The sequence below is a fragment of the Grampus griseus genome (genome assembly GCF_964374135.1).
Source record: "Grampus griseus genome assembly, chromosome: 18".
Classification (NCBI taxonomy): domain Eukaryota; kingdom Metazoa; phylum Chordata; class Mammalia; order Artiodactyla; family Delphinidae; genus Grampus; species Grampus griseus.
In genome coordinates, this window is record NC_139012.1 from 73,660,712 (window position 1) to 73,676,462 (window position 15,751).

The following is a 15,751-nucleotide window of genomic DNA, read 5'->3' on the forward strand; positions in this document are numbered from 1 at the left end:
AAAAGCTTTTTCTGCATCTACTGAGATGATCATATGGTTTTTCTCCTTCAGTTTGTTAATATGGTGTATCACATTGATTGATCTGCATATATTGAAGAATCCTTGCATTCCTGGGATAAAGCCCACTTGATCGTGGTGTATGATCCTTTTAATGTGCTATTGGATTCTGTTTGCTTGTATTTTGTTGATGATTTTTGCATCTAGGTTCATCAGAGATATTGGCCTGTAGTTTTCTTTTTTTGTGACATCTTTGTCTGGTTTTGGTAGCAGGGTGATGGTGGCTTCGTAGAATGAGCTTGGGAGTGTTCCTCCCTCTGCTATATTTTGGAAGAGTTTGACAAGGATAGGTGTTAGCTCTTCTCTAGATGTTTGATAGAATTCGCCTGTGAAGCCATCTGGTGCTGGGCTTTTGTTTGTTGCAAGATTTTTAATCACAGTTTCAATTTCAGTGCTTGTGATTGGCCTGTTTATATTTTCTATTTCTTCCTGGTTCAGTCTCAGAAGGTGGTGCTTTTCTAAGAATTTGTCCGTTTCTTCCAGGTTGTCTATTTTATTGGCATAGAGTTGCTTGCAGTAATCTCTCATGATCCTTTGTATTTCTGCAGTGTCAGTTGTTACTTCTCCTTTTTCATTTCTATTTCTGGTGATCTGAGTCTTCTCCCTTTTTTTCTTGATGAGTCTGGCTAATGCTTTATCAATTTTGTTTATCTTCTCAAAGAACCAGCTTTTAGATTTATTAATCTTTATAAATTGTTTCCTTCTTTTATTTTTCATTTATTTCTGATCTGATCTTTATGATTTCTTTCCTTCTGCTAACTTTGGGTTTTGTTTGTTCTTCTTTATCTAATTGCTTTAGGTGTAAGGTTAGGTTGTTTATTTGAGATTTTTCTTGTTTCTTGAGGTAGGATTGTATTGCTATAAACTTCCCTCTTAGAACTGCTTTTGCTGCATCCCATAGGTTTGGGCTGTCCTATTCTCACTGTCATTTGTTTCTGGGTATTTTTTGATTTCCTCTTTGATTTCTTCAGCGATCTCTTGGTTATTTAGTAGTGTATTGCTTAGCCTCCATGTTTGTATTTTTTACAGTTTTTTTTTTTTACTGTAATTGATATCTAGTCTCATAGTGTTGTGGTTGGAGAAGATTGTTGATATGATTTCAATTTTCTTAAATTTACCAAGGCTTGATTTGTTACCCAAGATATGGTCTACCCTGGAGAATGTTCCATGTGCACTTGAGAAGAAGGTGTATTCTGTTGGTTTTGGATGGAATGTCCTATAAATATCAATGAAGCCCATCTTGTTTAATGTATCATTTAAAGCTTGTGTTTCCTTATTTATTTTCATCTTGGTTGATCTGTCCACTGGTGAAAGTGGGGTGTTAAAGTCCCCTCCTATGATTGTGTTACTGTCGATTTCTCCTTTTATGGCTGTTAGCATTTGCCTTATATATTGAGGTGCTCCTATGTTGGGTGCAAAAATATTTACATTTGTTATATCTTCTTCTTGGATCGATCCCTTGATCATTATGTAGTGTCCTTCTTTGTCTCCTGTAATAGTCTTTATTTTAAAGTCTATTTTGTCTGATATGAGAATTGCTACTCCAGCTTTCTTTGGTTTCCATTTGCATGGAATATCTTTTTCCATCCCCTCACTTTCAGTCTGTATGTGTCCCTAGGTCTGAAGTGGGTCTCTTGTAGACAGTGTATTTATGGGCCTTGTTTTTGTATCCATTCAGCCAGTCTATGTCTTTTGTTTGGAGCATTTAATCCATTTACATTTAAGGTAATTATCAATATGTATGTTCCTATTATCATTTTCTTAATTGTTTTGGGTTTGTTTTTGTAGGTCTTTTGCTTCTCTTGTGTTTCCTGCCTAGAGAAGTTAAGGTTTTAATTTCTTCGTTGAACCTGAATGAGATCCTTGCTGGGTAATCTTGCTTGTAGGTTTTTCCCTTTCATCAGTTTAAATATGTCCTTCCACTCCCTTCTGGCTTACAGAGTTTCTGCTGAAACATCAGCTGTTAACCTTATGGGGATTCCCTTGTATGTTATTTGTTGCTTTTACCTTGCTACTTTTGATTTTTTTTTTGTATTTAATTTTTGATAGTTTGATTAATATATGTCTCGGTGTTTCTGTTTGGGTTTATCCTGTATGGGACTCTCTGCACTTCCTGGACTTGATTGACTATTTCCTTTCCCATATTAGGGAAGTTTTCGACTATAATCTCATCAAATATTTTCTCAGACCCTTTCTTATTCTCTTCTTCTTCTGGGAGCCCTGTAATTCGAACGTTGGCATGTTTAACGTTGTCCTAGAGTCTCTGAGTCTGTCCTCAGTTCTTTTCATTCTTTTTTCTTTATTCTGCTCCCTGGCACTTATTTCCACCATTTTATCTTCCAGCTCACTTATCCGTTCTTCTGCCTCAGTTATTCTGCTATTGGTTCCTTCTAGAGTATTTTTAATTTCAGTTATTGTGTTGTTCATCACTGTTTGTTTGCTCTTTTAGTTCCTCTAGATCCTTGTTAAATGTTTCTTGTATTTTCTCCATTCTGTTTCTGAGATTTTGGATCTTCTTTACTATCATTACTCTGAATTCTTTTTCAGGTAGGTTGCCTATTTCGTCTTCATTTATTTGGTCTTCTAGGTTTTACCTTGCTCCCTCGTCTGTAACATATTTTTTTGTTTGTTTGTTTGTCTTTGATGGCTGGGGCTGTATTCCTGTCTTACTGGTTGTTTGGCCTGAGGCATCCAGCACTGGCATTTGCAGGCAGTTGGATAGAGCCAGGTCTTGGTCCTGAGCTGAGGACCTCTGGGAGACCTCACTCCGATTAATCTTCCCTGAGGTCTGAGGTTCTCTGTTAGTCCAGCGGTTTGGACTTGGAGCTCCCACCACAGGAGCTCAGGCCCAACGTCCAGCCTGGGAACCAAGAGCCTGCAAACTGGTCACTGGGGGTTCCTCCTGTCACCTTAGGTGTCCGTGGTGCCCCACTAGTGCCTGGTAGGGGCCCTAGCTGTGCGGAGACACGAATTCCATGTCCTCCTAGTCTGCCATCTTGACTCCGACCCCCCGGTAAATCTTGTTTGTTTAAAAATGTCCTTATTTTCTCCACATTTTGGGAGTAAGTTTTATTAACATGGAATGCCAGTTATTTCTTCCCAGAACTTTATTCCACTGTTTTCTCTCCATTCTTGTTGCTATGGAGTTACTCCCCAGTTTGTGTTGCTCCTTTTGTAGATACTCTTTTTTTTTTTTTTGGCCCCTATGAGTGCTATAAAAATCTTTGTTTGTTTTTTGTGTTCTGCAATTATGCCACACAGTATGTGCGTGTGAATTTCTTTTTATTTATTTTGATTCATTGTTCTTTTTAAGTCTGAGGGTTCGTGTCATTTATTAATTCTGAAAAAAGTCTTGGTCATGATAGTTTTTAATGATGATTCTTCTAATTCTCTCTCTTCTTTCTTTCTGGAAGTCTCATTACATATGTCGGCCTATTTCATTCTTACCCCCACCACCTCATGTCTCTTAACCTTTGCTATTTTCCATTTCTTTGTCTTTGTCTTCCTGGGCTACACGCTGTAATTTCTTCAAATCTTCAATTTCATGAATTATCTCTTCTGTAGCTGAACCATAAAGTTTTAAATTTCAATTAATTATTTTTCAAGTTCGAGAATTTCTACTTGATTCTTTGGTGATTTTTTTTTACAGTCTTTGAGTCATACTTTGGATTGACTCTCTTCTAAAACCACATATTGCTCGTAGACCTTTTGAGGATGGCCATTCTGACTGGTGTGAGGTGATATCACATTGTAGTTTTGATTTGCATTTCTCTAATAATTAGCGAAGTTGAGCATCCTTTCATGTGCCTCTTGGCCATCTGTATGTCTTCTTTGGAAAAATATCTATTTAGGTCTTCTGCTCATCTTTTGATTGGGTTGTTTGTTTTTTTGATATTGTGCTGCATGAGCTATTTGTAAATTTTGGAGATTAATCCCTTGTTGGTCTCATTGTTTGCAAATACTTTCTCCCATTCTGTGGGTTATCTTTTCATTTTGTTTATGGTTTCCTTTGCTGTGCAAAAGCCTTTGAGTTTGATTAGGTCCCATTTGTTTATTTTTGTTTTTATTTCCATTATTCTAGGAGGTGGATCCAAAAAGATACTGCTGTGATTTATGTCAAAGAGTGTTCTGCTTATATTTTCCTCTAAGAGTTTCATAGTGTCTGGCCTTACATTTAGGTCTTTGATCTATTTTGAGTTGAGTTTTGTGTATGGTGTTAAAGAATGTTCTAATTTTACTGTGTTACATGTAGCTGTCCAGTTTTCCCAGCACCAGAATGGCCATCATCAAAAAGTCTACAAACAATAAATGCTGGAGAGGGTATGGAGAAAAGGGAATCCTCCTACACTGTTGGTGGGAATGTAAGTTGGTACAGCCACTATGGAGAACCGTATGGAGGTTCCTTAAGAAACTAAAAACAGAGTTAACATATGATCCAGCAATCCCACTCCTGGGCATATAACTGGAGAAAAACATGGTTTGAAAGGATACATGCACCCCAATGTTCATTGCAGCGCTGTTTACAATAGCCAAGACCTGGAAGCAACCTAAATGTCCATCAACAGATGAATCGATAAAGAAGATGTGATATATGTGATTCCATATATACAATGGAATATTACTCAGCCATTAAAAAGAATGAAATAATGCCATTTGAAGCATTAGGGATAGACCTGGAGATTATCATACTAAGTGAAGTAAGTCAGACAGAGAAAGACAAATATCATATGATATTGCTTATATGTGAAATCTAAAAAAAAAAAAATGATAAAAATGAACTTATTTACAAAACAGAAACAGACTCACAGACTTAGAGAATGAACTTACGGTTACCAGTGGGGAAGGGTGGGAGGGGATAGATTGGGAGTTGGCGATTGACATGTACACACTGCTATATTTAAAACAGATAACCAACAAGGACCTACTGTATAGTACAGAGAACTCTGCTCTATACTCTGTAATAACCTAAATGGGAAAAGAATTTGAAAAAGAACAGATACGTGTATATCTATAACTAAATCACTCTGCTGTGCACCTGAAACTAACACAACATTGTTAATCAACTATACTCCAAAACAAAATAAAAATTTAAAAGTCCCACATATTACGCACACTTTTTTTTTAAGCAGACTCTTTTTTTTAATTGGAGTAAAGTTGCTTTACAATGTTGTGTTAGTTTCTCCTGTACAATGAAGTGAATCAGCTATATGTATACCTATATCCCCTCCTTCTTGGACTTCCCTCTATGCATGCTTTTGTTTTGAACACTGTTTATGATAATTTTAATAATGAAATCTTCTGTATGTGGTTCTCTTGTTTGTTGTTTTCTGCTGGCTCTAACGTGGGACTTTTTGTGTGCATGTTTCGTGATTTTTTAAAAAATTGTGTGCTCCTCTTTTTGGAACTCTGTCTGCAAGAATTCTTTGAGGTCTGGGTTGAGAATGCATTCCTCTCAGGAGATTTTTCTTTTATTCAGACCCAAGGTCATTTCAAATTTAAATTCTTGATTTGCAGTTTTTCAGATTAGGCAAAGGGTATAATGAGAGACACGTGGGCTGGCCAGTGTACATATTATCAAGGGAAACTTTTAAATTCTCTTTGCACCAGCATGATCTTTAAATTTCCTTTGAAAATATAAAACATCAAACTCACAGAGAAGTACAGTAATAGAACAGATATCTGCAACGGTAACACAAGCAAACAGGTGGTTTTTGTTCCATTTGTTCACTTTTTTTTTCTTTCTAATTCCTAATTGTTCCACAGTTCTCTTTCTTTCTTGGAAAAAATTTGTATTAACAAAATATAACAATTACATTCAAAGAGATTAAAAACATGAGCAAATATTTTACTCTAATACATATTAAACAAAACTAGTTTAATTTATAAAGAGGAGTCGGGGTTTGAATCAGGGCTTGAAGGAAATGGTAAGCATGTGGAAAAGCTGTTGAGAGAAACTGCAGATGACAAAAACAAATAAAAGGGTTGATAAACAACAGCCTGACCGCTCCACCGTGACTGGAGGCACAGATCAGCCATGGCTCGTAACTGGGAGTATCCACACTGCAGTGTCCTCGTAGGACCGGAGTTCTGCTGGGTGGATCTGGCAGAAGGACAACAGTTAGGGAACCTGCAGGTAGAGCAGCTTACAGAAGTGCTGCTTAGATTTACTGTGCATATAGATCACCTGGGTATCTTGTTAAAATGCAGATTCTGATTCAGGGGGTCTGGGACGGGGCCGGAGACTAAACATTTCCAAAGTTCCCAGGCATTGTTAATGCTGCTGGTCTAGGGACTCACCTTTCAGCCAAGGGGCCCTGGGTCATGGAGGGAATGGAGATAGGAAGGGTCCTGACACAGTGGAAGAAACCAGACGGCCCTAGCAATTGGAGGGAGGTCTTTGTGTGTTGAAGAAGAGGATTAGCAGGAGTCAGAGATGAGAGCTGGGCAGAGAAAGCAGACTGGTCAGAACGAGATATGACACTTTAGGGTATAAAGTGGATCTGGCTGAAGGCGGAATCCAGGACCTATTCATGGAGCAGATAGCTGAAGTGGAATTGTAAAGGTATCGGGAGTTAAGAAGGCCCAAGATTTGGAGGTTTAGTTGTTAGCTGTTGGTAAAATCTACAGTAATTGTGGGAGGAGTCGGGGTAGCAAAGATGGGGAGCCTGCCTGACGGTCTTTGATGAATGGGGCTTGATGGGGTGGTCATGAGAGCATCTGAGAAGTTGGTAGCTGAGCCTGGCAAGGAGGGGTAGCAGGCAGACACAGCCTCAGGCTAGGATGAAGTTTGAGGTTTGGGTGGGAAACACAAGAAATAGTTGGTATGTGCACAGTTAAGAGCCTTAGTTAAGGCAAGGAAATGGAGAGAACATTTTAGAAGAAGGTCAATGTGGTTGTCCTAAAGCTTGTTACCTCTGGACAGGAGAACGCTGGGGGCAATTTATGTCCTTGAGGCTCTTTGTGGATCAGGCATGACTAGACCTCACCCAGGCCACACCCTTGCTCAGCTGCTTCCCTTTTCTTGCGCTGCTTCCCTAATGGCTTTTTCCTGAAGATTACACCCTCAATAAATGCAAGCACCTGAGTCTCTATCTCAGCTCTGCCTCTGGGGAGCCTGATGTAAAGCAGGTGGTCCCAGAAGTAGTGCTGGGAAGCAGACCCTCAGGATGGATTCTGGAGGTGAACCATCCACCAGCCCCTGGCGATGATGGGGCAGGAGGAGTAGCGATGGTCCCTGGAATTCTACAGCACGTGTGCTGAACTGGGAAAGGACGTGTGGGGGGAAGGACACACTGGCTCGTGCGTTGTCTCTGGCTTTGTGAGATCTGAAGGGATACAGGGATTTGGGGGACCACGAAACTGGGTGGCTACTGCTGATGCTTTGATGCTTTGAAGAGAAAAGGACAGACTGGGGCAACGAAGCATCAATCGAAGCTAAGTATGAGAGCCAGAGGTCTCCATGGCAGCACATAAGGAACCCTTCATCCCCGTCAACTAGACTCAGGATCTAATCTAAGAGTAGAGGCATGTCCTTTCAGAGAAGGAAGACTCTCAGCTCTGGTAAGTCTCCTACATCACAGGCAAAGCCCTGAGGGGGAAGGGGTGGGATCTCGACACTCAGTATGAAGGTATCTGGGTAGATGTGCTCATATTTCCCTAAATGCTGCGGGCTGCAGAAGTGATTATCCCCACTTTGTTGGTGAACAGAACCCCCCCCCCTCCCAAATGAAGCGGGTGCCTTAGAGGACCACGCTTGTCCTCCTCAGGTCTGCCCCACCTCCACTGGTGGTGACCACACTAATAACTAGGGTCAGATCTCAGCAGGAGCCAACCAGAAAGTCCTGGGCCTGCAGAGGGAGGAGAGAGATTAAAAACCAAAGGACCGGCAGGAACAGGAGAATATGCCTGGGAGTGGATCCCAAGGGTGCGGGTCGAGGGGAAGAGCAGAGTGTGAAGCTGGATGACGGGGAGACTGTTGATATGGCACTCTCCATGACAAAGATTTCATTCCCTGCAAGGGTTTGGGATCCGGCCCAGAGAAGCCTGGAAAAAGCGAGAGCCCACAAGAAATGAAGAAGGGACCTCAGAATTGCCACAGCAGCCCACGGAGGAAGGGACACAAAGCTGGAGAACTGGGCAAGCTGGGAGACTGGAAGACCCACCAGCTGACTATGGTCCTCAGGAGGACCTTTTACTAAGGTGACAGGGGTTACACCGCTGTCACCAAGAAGCTCAGCAGAGGCTCTCCTCTGTAAGCCCCAGCTGATAGCAGGAGATGCTGTCACAAAACAGGACTTTCCAGTATCCATGGGAATAAGAGGACCCCAGGATGCCCAAGGCCATGTGGCAGCACTCAGCCATCAGCCAGACTCTGAGGACAGTATGCTGGGTGAGCTGCAAGACCTACAGAAGAGAACACAGTGTTCCTGGAGACAAGACATATGGGCACCCAACAGGGCACTGCTTGACATACAACCAAAAGAAACCAGGAGTGGGCAAGCCAAAGACTGAGGTGAGTCACCCCAGTGGAAAGCCAGGATGCCTTGTCCAGCTTCCAGACTGAAATCAGTTCTCAGACACAAAACCCATTTACTGAAGAAGAAACTGGGTCCCCAAGACTCTGAAACACCATGACACACATATGTATAGTGATTCCTCTAGTCCTTCAGCAAAGAAACTACGGTCTTGACTTGGCTAACTGTGTATTGTAGAAAGGGGAATACCCAGACCTCCTGAGGGATGTTGGATCCAGGGCCGTGGCAGACACTGGCACCCAGTGGCCTGGTACTAAGCACTATCAGGCACCCCTGCTAGAATAGGCGCACATGGGACCCAGGTAACTGATGGAGTCCTAGACCAGGTTCAAGTCATGCTGTAGCCATCAAGTCCATGGACCTCAGTGATTATTTCCTTAATTCCTAAATACATGATCAGAATAGACATTCTTAGCAGAACCCTCACGTTGGTTCCTTGACTTATGGAGTAAGAACTACTGTAATAGGAAAGTCAAAGCAGCAGTCCACGAAACCGTCCCCTCCCATCCCAGGTAAGACAGGACATTACGAGCACGACTGTATCCTAGAAGGCATGGCAGAGGTTAGTGCCGCTTCCAAAAGCTTAACAGATGCAGGGCTGGTGGTCCTCATCATACCCCACTCAATTCACTAGCCTGGCCCCTAGAAAAACCCAGATGGACATGGTGAGAGATACAGCTCCACCACAAACCTAACCCACCAGCTTCAACGTGCCTGATGTGGTAATACTTTCTAGAGCAGGTGGACACGGACCTTGGTGTGTGGTTTGTGGCTACTGAGTTGGCGGATGCATCCTCCACCCTGATCAAAACAGAGGATCTGAAGCAGCTAACGCCACAGGGAATGACCATTACTCATGGAAGCCTCGTCCCAGGGCTGGGTTAATACTTCTGCTCTCTGTCACAGTAAAGTCTGAAAGGACTTAGGCCATCTGAACATTTGCAGAAGATCACACTGGTCCAGGACATTGATGAAACTGTGTTACTCCACTTGGATGAGCAAAGAATGACAAGTACTTTGAAGGTCTTGGTCAGAATCATGTGCTCCCGAAGGTAAGGGAAGAACTCTTCAAAGATACAGGGGCCAGCACGTCAATCAAGTTTTTAGGAGTCCGGTAGTCTGTGGCAAGGGAGAACATTTCCTCCAAAGTAAAGGACCAACTACTGTACTTTGAACTTCCTGACACCAGGAGAGAAACATGGCCTTGGAGGCTGCTGTGCGTTGAGGGGGCAGCATATCCCTCTCTCGGAAACACTGCTGTGGCCCATTCATCAGGTTTCAGCATGATCCTAGCAGCCCTGCCATTTCCCTACCCTGACTCCCTCATGGGTGTTCTTAGAGCACAATTCCCTGTAACTCATGGGCACCGAGATCCCTGTCTCAAGCTCTGCTTCTAGGAAACTGAACCGAAGACAAGTTCATAAAAGGGATGAGGTAGTCATGGACGAGGGAGCAGGGCTGGCTTTTATGTGATGGCTAAGGAGTACAAGGATGAAAACAAACCATAATTAAGTGTGGTCGGCCTCAAGTATCCTAACTGGATGCAGGTCTCAGACAGAGGCTGCCCCCTGGGCAGTGAGTGAACAAGAACGAAAACCTTGCTCCACTCCCTCGTCACTGGCCTAGCATCTCCCCAGAAACGTTTGATTTGGGGGAATTGCAGACATGTGGTTCCCATGTCCCAATTCTCCAGACATATTTGGAGAAAATATTTTGACGAGAGGCGCTACAAGCAAGCCCCCCAAACCCACTAAGAACGTGGCTGACTTGGATTCCTTCTTTGGATTCCATGCAGGCATGATGGTAGCTACACAGGAAATCCTTCCTGAATTTAATTTTATTAAAACAGCAAATCTGTACCAAGCACTGTGATAGTCACAACCTCCACTCCTAACATTACATTTTCAAAGGTTACAAATTGTACGGCACTTCGTAATAATCCTTTTCATGTCATTATTTCATCCAGCAAATATGACTGATGGATCTGAAGATGATCACACTAAGTGAAGTAAGCCAGACAGAGAAAGATAAGTGTCCTATGGTATCACTTATATGTGGAATGTAAAAAAAAAAAAAAAAAAAAAAAGATACGAATGAACTTATTTCCAAAACAAAAAGAGATTCACAGACATAGAAAACAAACTTTTATGGTTACCAAAGGGGAGAGGGGGCTGGAGGGAGGGATAAATTAGTAGGTTGGGATTAACATATATACACTACTATATATAAAATAGATAACCAGCAAGGACCTACTGTATAATAGCATAGGGAACTATACTCTATATTTTGTAATAAACTATAAGGGAAAAGAATCTGAAAAAGAATATATATATATATAATATATACATAATACATATATTTTATATATATATAAAACTGAATTGTTATGTTGTACACTGAAACTAACATGATACTGTAAATCAACTATACTTCAATTAAAACAAATTTAATTTTTTTTAATTTTAAAAAATTAAAAAAAAACACAAATATGATTGAATGCTTACTATATACCAGGCATTATTCCAGGCTAAGCTAATAGTGACTCTGGGATTTTTTTCAACACATCATTTACCTATATAGATTCAAATGCCAGAGAACTGAAACATATAGACCAGGACTTTTTACACACTCATTATAGGTTCCCTTTGTTTGTGTTTCCTGGTGTTTTGAGATGTGGTCCTCTTTCATTCTTTGGAGTATAAGCTTCTAAGTGACGCAAACTATGTGACTGTTCTTTTAAGGAGTCTTTCATCAATGTCTGGCAGTGTTCTCCCACAGGAGGTGACTGAGTGACATCCTTCCCACAGATGAGCACAAGACCACAAAAATACAAGTTCATTAGTCCACAAACAACTGTAATTAGTTTCATGAAGCTCGGAAAGCAAGACCCCCAAACTGTGTCAGTGTAGGAGTCCTGGATGGGTGTTATGTACTTCACTTCAATTCTGACAGCATGAGAGACAGACCAGGACTACTTCTCCTTTTCTCAGTGTACTGCTGATGAATTTTGCAGGACAGCAATTTTAAAACAATCCAAAAGACATTATGTTTTGGAAACATGACATGACAGTGTTCCCCCAACATAATGAATGTATTAATGAATTCTGACACAAAGAGTTATATTCTGGTCTTTTTTTTTTTTTTTTTAAATCTGCATGCTATTTTATTTCCATTAGAAAAATATTACCTATATAAAATTTGGTCAGCTGCTTCTCCTTTACCTCTACCATTCAAACTTAAGTGCTTTAATTTTACTCAACTAAAAGCAGAATCATGTTATCTGACACGAGAACTAAATACTTCACACCATTAAATTAACAGGGTTTAATTGAATTAGGTGTGCTCTTTAGTATTTCTCAGGAATAGGAACTCATCTTTCCTACATGGCACTTCCCTTTACTTTTATTTTTCTGAGTAACTATGTAATGCGTGTCTCTTCTCCCACATCCAGTAATATGAGTGTTATAGAGGTGTAATTTATAACATCAGTAACTAGATTCATCATTAATCTTCAATTCACATTCAATTCCCCTTATTATATGGTGTTTCCAAAATAACTTCAGATATTTCAGTCAACCTTACACTTCCCAACAAAGATTGTAAAAATTAAGGTGTTAATTTAAAAACATTATTAAGATTCCAGACTAAATAACACTGGGCCCACTCAGAGCGATGCTGTCATGAGGGGTCCTTGCACAGCTACTGCTTCAGTCTCAACACTTTGCCCTCCTCTGGGCAAAGCAGCAACCTGAGCAGCTCTCGCGGGAAAACTACTCTGGAAATACTGCTTGTAGATGTCATTGACAGTATTGAAGTCGTTTATGTCAGCCGGCAGAACAGCTGTTCTTACCACGTTCGTGAAGTCACAGCCCGCTGCTTTCAGGATTTCACCCATGTTTGTAAGAGCTTGTTTAGTCTCTTCTGCCACCCCTCCTGGCACAAGCTATCCACTTGCAGGACCCACGGCTAGCTGTCCTGAAATGTAAATGGTCCCGTCAACTAACACAGCCTGACTGTAGGGACCAATGGCCGCTGGGGCTTTCGCGGTGCTGATCACCTTTCTGATCAAAGACGACATGGCTAATGCTTTTCCCTTGGAGACAACTACCCCGTATACTGCTCCTACACGCGTCTCACGGGTCTGTTCTGGTCTTCTTAAAATTGCCATTTAAGCAAAACAGGTAGCATCCCCAGAAGGGTTTGTTAAGTGGAAGTACAGCATAGCCTAGTGAACAGATGATAAATATGGATTTTAGGCATTCTAATTAAAAATCTTGGCCCTGCTGTGCATAAACGCTATGGATTTTCCTTTTTTTTTTCTTTTTTTTTTTTGCGGTACGCGGGCCTCTCACTGTTGTGGCCTCTCCCGTTGCAGAGCACAGTCTCCGGACGCGCAGGCTCAGCGGCCATGGCTCACGGGCCCAGCCGCTCCGCAGCATGTGGGATCTTCCCGGACCGGGGCACGAACCCGCGTCCCCTGCCTCGGCAGGCAGACTCTCAACCACTGTGCCACCAGGGACGCCCTATGTATTTTATTAATAGGGCAAAACTCAGCCTGACTCTCTACGTGCCCTTGGAGCAAGGAGACCCCACCTTTTCAACGGCATCATTTGCAGTGACTCTGCTCCCAGCCAACGCCTCTTTCAGTTCAAAACATCTTTTCAGATTCAATGTAAATGCATCTTACAAACCCACTGTTTGCCCAACGCATCAATTGATTTGACTCATAAGCCACTCTTGACCCTCTTGTACATCCCTCTCCTACAAATAATTTGGGCCTCATGCTTCCTTACTCTTCCTTCCTTCTAGTAGTTTCTCTTTAATAAAAAAAAAAAGATTATTGTCAAAACAACCTTTGGTTTCTCCTTTCTGTCAGTAAAAGGAAACAATGATTGAAACAGCTGTGCCCAGGAGCACACAGCCATCCAGAATGTAACAGCGTCTAGGAGATGTTGACAAGCGTAATTTACAGATCGTCACTGTTACAAGAAAAAGAAGGGATGGATAAACAAATGCAATGGCACTTTGTGATGGCAGTTCCACTAGGACAGACAGCTGAGGGCAAGACAACAGCCTTGGGCAAGATATATACAGTGAGACACAAAGTATGAACCTGTCTTTTCAGTTCAGATGGAGACAAAAGGCGAAAACGTGCCCATCAAAAATCATATACTAACAGAGTCAAACTCAAATTCTACTCAGAGGTGATAATCCGATATAAGTCATTCACAGACCATGTATCATAGGGCATTTCCCTCGTTTTTAGCCCAATTTGCAATGCCTGCAAAGGTGGCTTAATTACTTCTCAGTTTGAAGATAAAATGACATGTAGTAGGAAAGTCAAAATTGACTTGATTATTGTAAGCTATGAACGTGGCTTTTAGCTGTCTTGATAGCTAGGAAGCCAAAATAAAGAATGAAATCCAAGCTCTGCGTGTGCAGACAGAAGCCGGACTTTGGATCCTAGAGAACCAAGTTTAGTCTGAGCATTCTTTCCGTTTGGGGAGATGGCAGAGGACTCTTCTGTTTAGAAAGCTCGGAGTGCTGCATTTCATCAAATGTCACCTCATTTACCCACAAAATGAATCAGGGAAAGCGTAAAAGATGAAGAGAAGAGGACAAAGCCAGCCTTCTGGGTCGCACCTTGATTCTTCCACTGTTGAGATCCACAGCTCCCCAGGGCCTGGCGCCGGCGGACTGAATGCCAACCCTGGGCATATACGCTGGGGTTGAGAGCAGACTGAAGGCCAATCCCGGGGACACGCTGGGGTTGTGAGCAGGCCCGGGATGTGCCGCAGCCCCCTCATCCTGGTTGCTGCCCAACCTCGGGGTGATTTCTTGTAGGCTGGTAGAGCTGGGGACAACCCACCTTGGCTCTGGGGCAGGGGCTGTGCTGGGTCCTCAGAGCCACACAGCTGTGGTTTCACAGGGCAGCACAACAAAGTTCTGAGCTCCAGCAAACGGTGCACAGGGCGAAGCGCTGCCACCACCATATATGCACTGTGTTTCCTTCTTTCTTTCTTTCTTTCTTTTTGATTATTTTACATGAAGTATAGTTGATTTACAATGTTGTGTTAATTTCTGCTGTACAGCAAAGTGTATCAGTTATACATAGACATATATCCACCCTTTTTTAGATTCTTTTCCATTGTGTTTATCATAGGATATGGAATATAGTTCCCTGTGCTCTACAGGAGGACCTTGTTGTTTATCTATTCTATATCTCATAGTTTGCACCTGCTAATCCCAAACTCCCAGTCCATCCCTCCCCCTCCCCCTTGGCAACCACAAGTCTGTTCTCTATATCCATGAGTCTGTTTCTGTTTTGTGAATATGTTCATTTGTGTCATATCTTAGATTCCACATATAAGTGATACCATGTGGTATTTGTCTTTCTCTTTCTGACTTACTTCACTTAGTATGATCATCTCTAGTTGCATCCATGTTGCTGCAAATGGCATTATTTCATTCTTTTTTAATGGCTGAGTAGTATTCCATCGTATATAGGTACCACATCTTCTTTTTCCATACATCTGTCGATGGACATTTAGGTTGTCTCCAAGCGTTGGCTATTATGAATAGTGCTGCTACAAACATAGGGGTTATGTGCTCTATTTCTAGGTGGGACAGGCTAACGGAGCTTCTGGTTTTTATAATGATAGCTGTAAATATCACTAAGAGGATTTTAAAATGCTAACTGCCACTGATAGGACCTCAGTTCCTCAGATTGTGGAAGGTACCACATCAGTCTCAGCAAAATGGCATCACCGTCCACCCAGCTAAGCAACTGGAAACCAAGCTCTCCCTAAACACCTTTCCTAAGCACCCCACACCTCACAGCCAACCCTTCACCCACTCCTACCGTTTACCTTTCCCAGTATGGGAAGATGCAAGGAAAGGTTTGATCAGAAAGCTAAAATAATCATGTCTTTCTCCCAGTGGGTGAGAATCTTTCTCCTCTTCTGGCAAACAAGAAAATGTCTCACTTCGTTTCACGTCCGGATGAGATGGTGGTGTAGGTGCTGGCGATTCTGTCACTGATTGACTTGACACATGGCTGCTCCATCCTGCGTTCATCTGCCCCTAAGCTGGGGTGACAGGACAGATGGCCACCAGTGGAGGGAGGGCTCCAGTAATGCCAGGCAGTAGGACACCTGCAC

At 42.1% G+C, this 15,751-nt stretch overlaps 1 protein-coding gene and 1 pseudogene across 2 annotated transcripts in view; both read right to left on the reverse strand.

Moving 5' to 3' along the window:
• MTUS2 (microtubule associated scaffold protein 2) overlaps window positions 1–15,751 on the reverse strand; it is a gene marked incomplete at its 5' end in the record, with an annotated part of 327,280 nt that overhangs the window by 80,118 nt on the left and 231,411 nt on the right. The gene's annotated exons all lie outside the window — the stretch shown is intronic.
• LOC309836176 (2-iminobutanoate/2-iminopropanoate deaminase-like) lies at window positions 12,256–12,669 on the reverse strand (annotated as a pseudogene). The gene has a single exon. The product of its transcript is annotated as a 2-iminobutanoate/2-iminopropanoate deaminase-like (transcript).